We start from the raw sequence: 9,992 nt of genomic DNA, 5'->3' as shown, positions 1-9,992 counted from the left end.
CCTGTGCCACGACTTGCCAATGTCTTGGCTTTGCACCAATTCTACTTTCTTACTCAATGTTGCAGAATCACCTACCTTTAGTTTATATATATTATTCACCTGAATCCCAATCCTCTTGGTCAGACCCATGGCTATGTGTCTTAGGAACACCTTTCCTTTACTAAAGACAACATCATAGCCTTTGTCCTCCAACATCGCGACCAATACCAAGTTCTTCTTCAGTCTAGACACATACATCACAGCTGTCAAGTTGAGAGGAGCTCCATGCTCCCTCTAAAAAGCAAACGTGCCCACTCCTGAAACATTATACCTTCCATCATCACCCATCTCTATGTGCATCTTGAGGTCTTTCTCCTCCAAGACATTGAATAAATTTTTATCGCCACTCATGTGGAATAAGGCTCCACTGTCAAGATACCAGACACAACCCATCATCGATGACACCAAGCATGCAATGATGGTAAATTCCATTTCAAACTGAGAGGCTAATGCCTCACCTTCCGATCCTTCCAAGGATCCCTTCTTGGACATCTTTGATAGGAAATTAGTCACATAATGTCCCATCTTGTGACAATTAAACTCATATTACTTTAGACATGTCACCCTTCTTCCCTCCATGAGAAGAATTTGATTTGAAATGGGAAGCCTTCCCCTTCCCCTTCCTTGCCTTATGTTCTAAGGTCGGATTTTCTTCATCATCATTCTTGGATAAAGAACCATCTTGTGTGCTCCTCCTAATCTCCACCTACATAAGATCCAACCACAGTCGTTCCCAATCTAGCAGTTTCTCCCTTCCATTCACAAAGTCCTAGTAGCTATTTCAACTCTTTGGAAGGCCAAGGAGAGTGAGGCTCACCATATCATCATCGGCAGTAGTTATTCCCATACTGCCAAGCTCATCACTACAGGTGGTGAGCTTGTTTAGATATGTGGAAATAGTATCACCCTTGTCCATCTTGATTCTTCGAAGCTTATCCTTGAGCGCCAATTTCCTCTGGTCACTATTATTCTAGTAGAGGTCATTCAATGTCTTCCACATTGAAAATGGAGTATCCTTCCCATGGAGACTCGAGACAATATGGTCTCGAACTCCCTCAAGGATGATCCAACTCACCTTCGCGACAAATTTCTTCCACTCAGCCAACTCTTGTGCATTAGTTGAAGCTGGCTTTAGGATTTCTTGATCAATGAATTCCTTCAAGCCATTGTCTTCTAATACATCCTCCATTCTACCTTTCCATGCTATATAATTCAAGCTACCTTCCAAGGCATACTCGAGTCTCAAGCCATAGAACGCCATTAGTCAACCTTGAAGTATGATATGAATTCGATTGCACTTGCAACCTCAAACTTCAAACTTCAAATTCTCTTCTCAATATATTGTTCACAACTCTAGTACCATGTAGAAAAACTATGATAGGTTAACCCGATAATGCAATATAAATCAAATAAAAATACTATAACCTACTTCTACTATCAATTTGGGGAAGCTTAAAGATAGAGCTGAACAATATAACCAGAAGGAGAAGAATCAATGGCACAATACACATGAAAATACTTTGGGGAAACCCTCAGCTAAAAACCCCACACTAGTGTATTATCATACATGGTAGAAATACATTGGACTTATACAAAGCCTTAGCTCTCACAACTAGCCAGCTCTCAGTACAATCCTCACAAATGCTGACAGGCAATCTTGGCTTCTCTCCAGCCTTCCTCTCTACCCTCCAAGCTCCTATTTCCTTATGTTGTAACATCCCAAACACTGTTACGAACTATGGAGTCATACTCCTCCACCATAGCATCAACCCAAATCTGCACCTGCACCCTTCCTCAAAGGAATATGGCTCGGTCTCAACACATTCCCCAGTAAGTACATGTATCCAGTGTACCTCTCAGGTGACCTCCTCTATCTGCATTGAGAGAATGGTGCTCCAACATTCTCTCTCGCATCCTCCAACAATCTATCAGCTTCTCTTGTGTGCTTCCATCCATCTCTGGAAGACTCTACCTGAGTGGATATATCCACTCCTAGAACCTCTGCATGCGGCTTCTCCACATCAATGTGAGGCTCCTCCTGCTTAGGAGCGAATAGTTCCTCCATAGCCTATAGTTGGAGCTCCCTCTCAAGGGAAACTCACATGACCTTCTTCTCATCAAACATGAGATCTCTACAAACCACTGTCCTCTGACTGGTAGGCAAGTACACCTGACAGTTGTGAGGTGTATCAGTGTACTCCAAAAATATCCCCAACTCTGCTGTCATCTCAAGCTTCTTTCGTTCATCCTTTGTCACATGGCAATACATTGATGAGCCAAAGATCCTGAAGTGACCCACATCTGGTCTCTTACCGGAGAAAGCTTCCTTTGGTGTCTTCATTCCAGGTATGCAATGTGGGCTTCTATTTTGAAAATAGACTGTTGTGTTGCATGCCTCAGCCCACAAGTGAAGTGGTAGGCCTTGGTCATGTAGCATTTCTCATGCTATCCCTACAATATTTCTATTCTTCCTCATGGCCACCCCATTCTGCTGTGGGTTATGAGGTGTCGTCATCTCTCGTTTAATTCCTTCTGCTACACAGAAGTCCTTAAACTCTTAATAGGCTTATTCTCCACCGGTGTCGCTTCTCAAGGCCTTGATCTTCTTCCTTGACTCTTTCGCGACCAAAGCTTTGAACTCACAAAACTTTGTGAAAGTTTGGTCCTTCTTCTCCATGAAATAAATCCAGCATTTACGAAAATAGTCATCAATGAAAATCACATAATACCTTTTCTTCACTCTGGATGCCATCGAGAATGGTCCACACAAATCAGTATGAACTCGCTCTAAGATAGCCTCTGCTCGACTGTCTTGATCATGAAAGGAAGACTTGGTGTACTTTCCCATGGTACAACCTTTGCATGTGTCAACTTGCTCAAGTTTACCTTTGGGAAGTCCTGTAGATATCTACTGCATTATCTTCAAAGTCCCATGATGTAAATGGCCCAACCGCCTATGCCACAACTCGCCAATGTCTTGGCTTTGCACCAATTCTTCTTTCGTACTCAATGCTGCACAATCATCTACCTCTAGTTTATAGAGATTCTTTAGCCAAAACCCTATCCTCTTGGTCTGACCCATGGATATGTGTCTTAGGAATTCCTTTCCTTTACTGAAGACAACATCGTAGCCTTTGTCCTCCAACATCATGACCGATACCAAGTTCTTCTCTAGTCCAGGCACATACATCACATCTGTCAAGGTGAGAGGAGCTCCATTCTCTGTTGTTGGGAAAAGTATCCAATACGGAATGACCCTATCCCACTCTAAGGGTGATAGTACCTCAGCAACAACTGAATGCAAAGCTATTCAAGATTACTTCTTTATGAGATGAGAGAGAGAAGAGAAAAGGGATCCACTAACTGTTATCTTCTGCTAATGGTTGATCCAATCTTCCCTCTTGCTGCTTGCTCCTAGCTCCTTGCTCTTTCACCGGCCCAGCTACACAAAGATCCTGTAAAAGCACAAAGAAAGGAAACTACAAGAAGCATACATCCATAACTGATTCAAGGATTAGAATAAATCAAATATACAAGCATCAATTCACCATAGAGACACATGCATATAGAAGAACCTCAAATACTTTATTAATAGAAGAAGTAAAGTTCTGAGAGTGTTACAACCATAATAGGCCCAATCCAGCAACACCTCCCAGCAGAAAGAAATCTCCTCTTCACCTCCTTCAAAGCAGTCACCCAATAGTTCTATGCACAAACCAACAACACTTCCTTACATTCACAAGATTCCAGCCCCTTTAGACCTCATGAGAGAGCTCTATATATAGGAGTTTTGGAGAAAGGATGAGTCAGCTTGTAGCTGGCATGAAGCTGACTAGTGTCCTCTCCCACTTCAGTTATTCTTCAGTTCTTGAGTCCACTTGGAGGTTCTTGTTTCCACTTGGAGATATAGACCCTCTTACTCATCACCAGTCGAATTCCTTGATGCAAGTGTCACTTTGGAAGCTTCCTGGGCTCTGACACCTTGAGGAATGAGTCTGCCACATGTCCAAACACGTTCAGCGCAGGTAGCTAGTGTTGGAGTTGACATTTAGCGCAGGTAGCCAGTGTAGTAGTTGACATTCAGTGCAGGTAGCCAGTGTAGCAGTTGACATTCAGTGCAGGTAGCCAGTGTAGCAGTTGACATGATCCAGAATTTGCTTGTTTTTGAGTGTTTTCAGGTGGAGAACTGATATTTAGTGCTGTGGTTTGCTGACCTTGTTCCTCTAGGGGTAGGAACAACATGTTTAGGGACTTTAGATCCCTTAGATTATCGACATTTCATGCTTCATGCTGTAAGGCACAAAAATGTCTATAACAGTTGCCCCCTAAAGTATGAGGTCGTTTATCGGGTGAAATGCTTTATCAGGAGGATCCGAAGTTCATTCAATCGCTGAGAGGTGACCTGTAATAAAATACAATACAATACATTATGATTCATTCTGCTTTCATGATCTAGCTGAGGTGGGCATTCCCATGCTCAGCTTTATAAATTCATTTTGGTACATATAACAGACGATCGTCTGATGGTAGACTGATAATTCTCTGCTGAAATTATCATCCTTTGAGCAGGATGATCATCTGCTGTAATAATGTACATATCAAATGCCTTTATATTTCCGGAATATATATCGCAGCCCGGATGGATGAAACTAGATCCGGGGTCTTCAAACTCGTTTGATCTTCACTCTAAGTACAATTCGATCCATGTGAGAATTGCGATGAAGTCGAACATGGAAAGACATCGCTTGATTACCGGTCAATGATGTAAACCGTTAACAAGCGCGAGAGGAATCACCGATAATGATAATGACCCTCAAGGTACGACAGTACAATCCACGTGGTGTGAATAAAGGACTTGGCGTCGAACACCACGCAGAATCTTTCGGTCGAAGGTCATTGATGTATACCTGTCGCCAGAAGTGAGAAACTTGCCATTGAGGCATGCAAGCTTCAAAGTACTGAGGGGGGTGTTCCTAGATCAACTTCTTGGATAAGGAGCTGAAGTCGACAAGAAGCGATCCGTCAAAGGAGGGCCTCAATGAATCCCACATCAGTGACACGGAACGGAGCTAATGATTTTAGTGGAGGTGAAAACAATCTGTGAAATATGATTCAGGGTGGCGATCATGGGTGGATGAAGGATAATGTATGGCAGTGGATGGGACACGGTTGACTCTTTCTGAACAACATCTCTTGAACATATAACGACACTGATGTGATGGATCGGTAGCATTACCCCAAATGTGGATGGTTTGGCGAAGACCATGGTGAAACCGGTGAATGAAACAACCCAACCCGATGCAATACGGAGGACAAAGTGTCATGTTCAAGAGCGACTTGCTACCATTAAAGCTTTGAGGTTCTCCCAATTTTTCCCCAGTCATTTCTGACCAGTACCTCTTTATTTTTGTCAAGCTTGAGGAGGATAACATATGCTTGTTCTATAACCTGCCCTTCGGGCAAGCCCATCGCTATGTTTTAACGAGCCTAGCGATAGGGAAACTCGTTCTCGTCTAAAGACAAGTTTGTCGCTATTTAATCATTTTAACGAGTCTAACGACAAAGAAAACTCGGTCCTTTTCATTTTTAGAGAGTCTGAAAAGGTACATAAAGTTAACTCCAAAATTCCTTTTTCGTCATCTAATCCCTTAAGTCCGAAAAAGTATAAAACAATACAGAAGGGATGAGTTTTCGATAGTTTTAACGAGCCGAACAAAACAAGCGCTCGATCTTTTTGTGCAATAATCCCTCAGGTCCAAAAAGATTAAAATCTAGAGGAGGGATAGCTCTTCCGGTCGTTTAATGAGCTGGAAGGCCAAAACTCGGCAATATTTTCATATTTTACGAGTCAGTTGAAAAGTGCTTAAAGAAGACTCGTCTTTCGAGGAACGAGTGATGAACAGGGATAGCAGCTGATTCCAGGTACAGGTTGGAATTTTCCAATCACGGCAGTGTCACAAGGATGGCTAGGTGAAATCACTCTTCGCAGCTGTTCCTCAAAATGGGTAAACAATCATATGGAGGTGAACGATCGGCCAAATGAAAGTGGAGGTGGCAGGTGCAAAACACGACCAAGGCTTTTATGGTTGATCAGGTTACATACTTAATGGTTATTTACCGAGATGGGTTCATTTTTTAACGAGCTTGAATGCGCCAAAACACTGCTCAATCTTATGTTTATTTTTTAACGAGCATGAACTATGTGCTAAAACTGCTCGGTGATAAGTTCGCATGCCCCCAGCATAATAACGCAAATCGAGGTGCATGCCCCCCAAGCTTCATTGCATTCAACTCGGTGGTTGGAATGAAGGTTTACCTTTGAGAAAAGGGACTTGTTTCATTTTTTAACGAGGTTGACATGAGATAAGAACCGTCCTCTGACTCCTTGTTTCATTTTTTAACGAGGTTGACATGAGATAAGAACCGTCCTCGGAGTCCAAATCCATCAGACATAGAAGGTTTCATATTCTACTGTGGCCACTTCCGCCAGATTACTTGGAGGCGGTAGGGAAAAAGTACCCATTAAGGCAGGGTCTTTTAGGAGACCTACTCCGATATTTTGGAGCGAATGATTCCTTCGATGGATCATTGGAATGCTTCCCGTAACTTGTGGACTGTTGGGGAGAAAAGTTTGTTGGTCGACGATTGTAATTCCTCCTTGGAAGGGAAATGCAATCTTCCTGAAGTAGGTCGACACAACTGCGGCCATGGCATAGATCCATGGTCTTCCGAGTAGGATGTTGTAATCGAGGTTTCCATCAATTACTTCAACATCAATTCCTACTGTTTTTCCCCCCAGTTCAACTTGCAAGTTACTTAAAATCCCGTATGGAGTGTATGATCGTCCATCAAATGCTTTTAACGTCGTTGACGATTTCGACAAGGGTGGTGAGCCTAAATGTTTCCAGCAACTCATCGACATAAGACATGTAGATGCCCCCTCATCAATAATTGTTCGATGAACAGTGTTGTTGAGGGCTTTCACTTGAATAAGGAAAGCTAGTTGAGCTGGTAACTGAGGGTCATATCCTTTATGATCAAAGGCGACAAGATTGGAATCCATTGGGTCAATTCCACCTATTGCTGATAATAAAGCTTGTTCTTGGGAGAAGTGATTTTGCGGTACCTCAAGTGTCGACATAACGGACGGCGATTGGGCCAGGTCCTCTATCTGTGCTATTTTCGCACAAGGATTAAATGTCGATTTGTGTACTGCTCCCTTTTGCGACTTTATTATTAATTCAGGGATGATGGGCGTTACAACTTCTGACGAAGTTGTTGTCGAACTACTTGGTTGATCTTTACCTTTTTCGTTCGACAGCTTTGGATTCCTGTAATCCTTATTCCTCGTCAAAGCATTATTTTGCTGCTTTGAGGTAGACAACATAAGCACTTGGGATCGGGAAGCATTTTGATTAGCAACCAGATTATGACCTGGATTAGGAAACGGATCAGTCAATACTGCTGGGGTTTTTGAACTCTTAAAGAGTTTCTTAACTTCAGCTATATGTGGAAAATCTTTCGTCCAATGATCCTCATCGCATATATGACACCCTGCTGGGGGTTTCCTTTTTCTCCCTTTCTTTTTCTTCTTGCCCCCTGGTTGCTTCAGTTGTTTGCCCTTGTCGGTCGACATGGCATTTACTTCTGAGGCAAGAAGTTCTTCATTTGCATTTTGACTATAAGTTTTGTGCTTGCCAATCACGCCATCGCCGGCGTGAGAGTCATTGTTTGATTTAGGAGGAGGAGGAATTGAGAATTCCGGTCTAGGGGCGTCAGGTATTTTGTCGTAGAGCGTGCCGGACTGAGTATAGACCAAGTCCAGGTATTGCGCACGAGCGATAACCTGCTCTTCCGTTACGACCCCCCCTTTTGCCACATCTTCCGTGATGGCAGGAAGTAATGACTTGATAAACCATTCAGCTAATAGCTGATCGGGAACGTACGTTTTTACCATCCTACGACGACGTCACCACTCATGTATATGATCAGATATGTGGGTGGCAGTCGTCTATTTGAAGTTGGTAAGGAGTTCTGTTCCCGTTTCATACCTTATCGGTAATTGAAAATGGGTTAAAAGGTTGTGGCTAAGGTACTGAAGTTGTCGAACGAAGCTCTAGGCAATTCAATGTACCATTTTGCCGCTGGACCTGTTAACGTCCTCTGAAAGAGGCGAAGTCTTATCGAATCATCATTCAGGGTGTTCGATGAACACCATAGATGGAATGTCATCACATGATTCGACGGATCTTCACCCGGATTTCCATTAAATTTAGGAATATCTGACGGAAGTTTATGCGGAATCGCTGGCCACCAAGGAGCATAAGCAATTGGATCATTCGTCAGCCGGTTTAGATCTGGTAATTCTAGAGTTGCCACAAAGGGCAACTGTTGATTCAGGTTAAGCGAAGCATACCCAGGATAAGATGGGATCGCCTGAGAAATGGGTCTTTGCAAACCAGAATAATGCTGGCAACTTTGACAAGGTTGATGGGCATAACCATTATAGTATGGTTGCCCATTACTTACAAATACTTGTTGCTCAGGTCCTTGATATGATTGCTGGAATGGCGGTTGTTGAGATTGAACCAGCTCTGGTTGTTGGACCATTTGCTGTTGACCAATACTGGATGATTGACCGGGATGAGGAGTCACAGTACGTGTTTGAGCTTGAGTCGCTCCAGATAAGGAGGCACTACCCTGAGATTGTGATTGAGTCATTGAGACAAGAGGTTGTTGTATTGCAACCTGAGATTGGGGTTGACATACAACAGGTGGAGCTTGTACTTGCGACACATTCACTATAGCAGGTATGGTGGGAATATTCGACACAGGGTGTACTGGTTGCATTGAATATACAACCCCTGGTTCTTGAGGCAGTATTGGTACCCAACCGCTAGATGTAATTCCAGTTTGACCTGAACTTTGTTGTAAACTCCCATATGGTTGTTCTCTGGGAGGGAACAATGAAAGAGCACACTGCCCTCCATATGGTGTAAATCCAGTACTTAAAGGGTAAATTGGCCTTTGAAGACACATTGGATCAATTTGTTGAGTTTCAACATAAGAAATACCAGATGATAATCCGGATGAAGAGATAGGAACTAACCATGTCGTCGTCCCTGTTGGGACTCCGGCTTGTTGTTGAAAATTGGCCGGGACAGATGGTATACCAGCGAACATCGTTGGAGTAGTAGCAGGAGGCTCTGCTGCTGCTGTGTCGGACGACACAGTCCTAGATGTCGACGGTTGTTCAGACATATCTAGTCTATCCAAAAGATTTCTTAGCGATTCTACAGGAACTTCCACTTGTGGTGGACTAACTTCGAAGATCAACGAGGGAAAGGTGATGATTATTCCGCTTAAAATAAATTTTATAACGACGCTTTAGACACAACTTGCTTTTTCAGTTTTAAAGAGTCGAGAAAAAGCTAAAGATGACTCTAGTCTCCTTCGATGTTTTAACGAGCCCGAAGTGACAAATGCTCGGATGGACTTTTTCAGTTATAGAGTTTGAAAAAGGCCAAAAGAAACTGCTCTGGAGTTCTAGGCAGAGGGTGTGCCAAACCTTTCGCAAAACCACAGAATACGTTTTACGGTACGGGTGGTCGATCTTCGTGAATGCTGTGTTCACTGCATTGCGATCAGTAGGGCGGTCGACACGGCTTCCTATGGATAAAGGCTTTGTTCCTATAGGGGTCTCCCAATATATACGCGACGGTACGTGGGAGCACAAGTCCGTATTAGTGCCACCGAATCTCAGGAGGAATCACCCACCTTCGTCGAGATCGATAGTCACTATGTTTAACGACGCCGAAACACGTCTCTAGCTTAGACCTCTATGTTTTTGCGTTATGTTTCAAAGCGTTGTTAGGTTCATTCAATATATTTTAAGTTGATCTTTTTTAAAGTTTGCCTTTCAAGGTTCACCACGAGATGTTTTGATACAAATT

This window comes from Pinus tabuliformis, chromosome X (assembly GCF_031772625.1).
Source record: "Pinus tabuliformis cultivar Carrire ecotype Pingquan chromosome X, CPIR1, whole genome shotgun sequence".
Taxonomy (NCBI): domain Eukaryota; kingdom Viridiplantae; phylum Streptophyta; class Pinopsida; order Pinales; family Pinaceae; genus Pinus; species Pinus tabuliformis.
Note: the sequence above shows the minus strand (reverse complement) of the source record.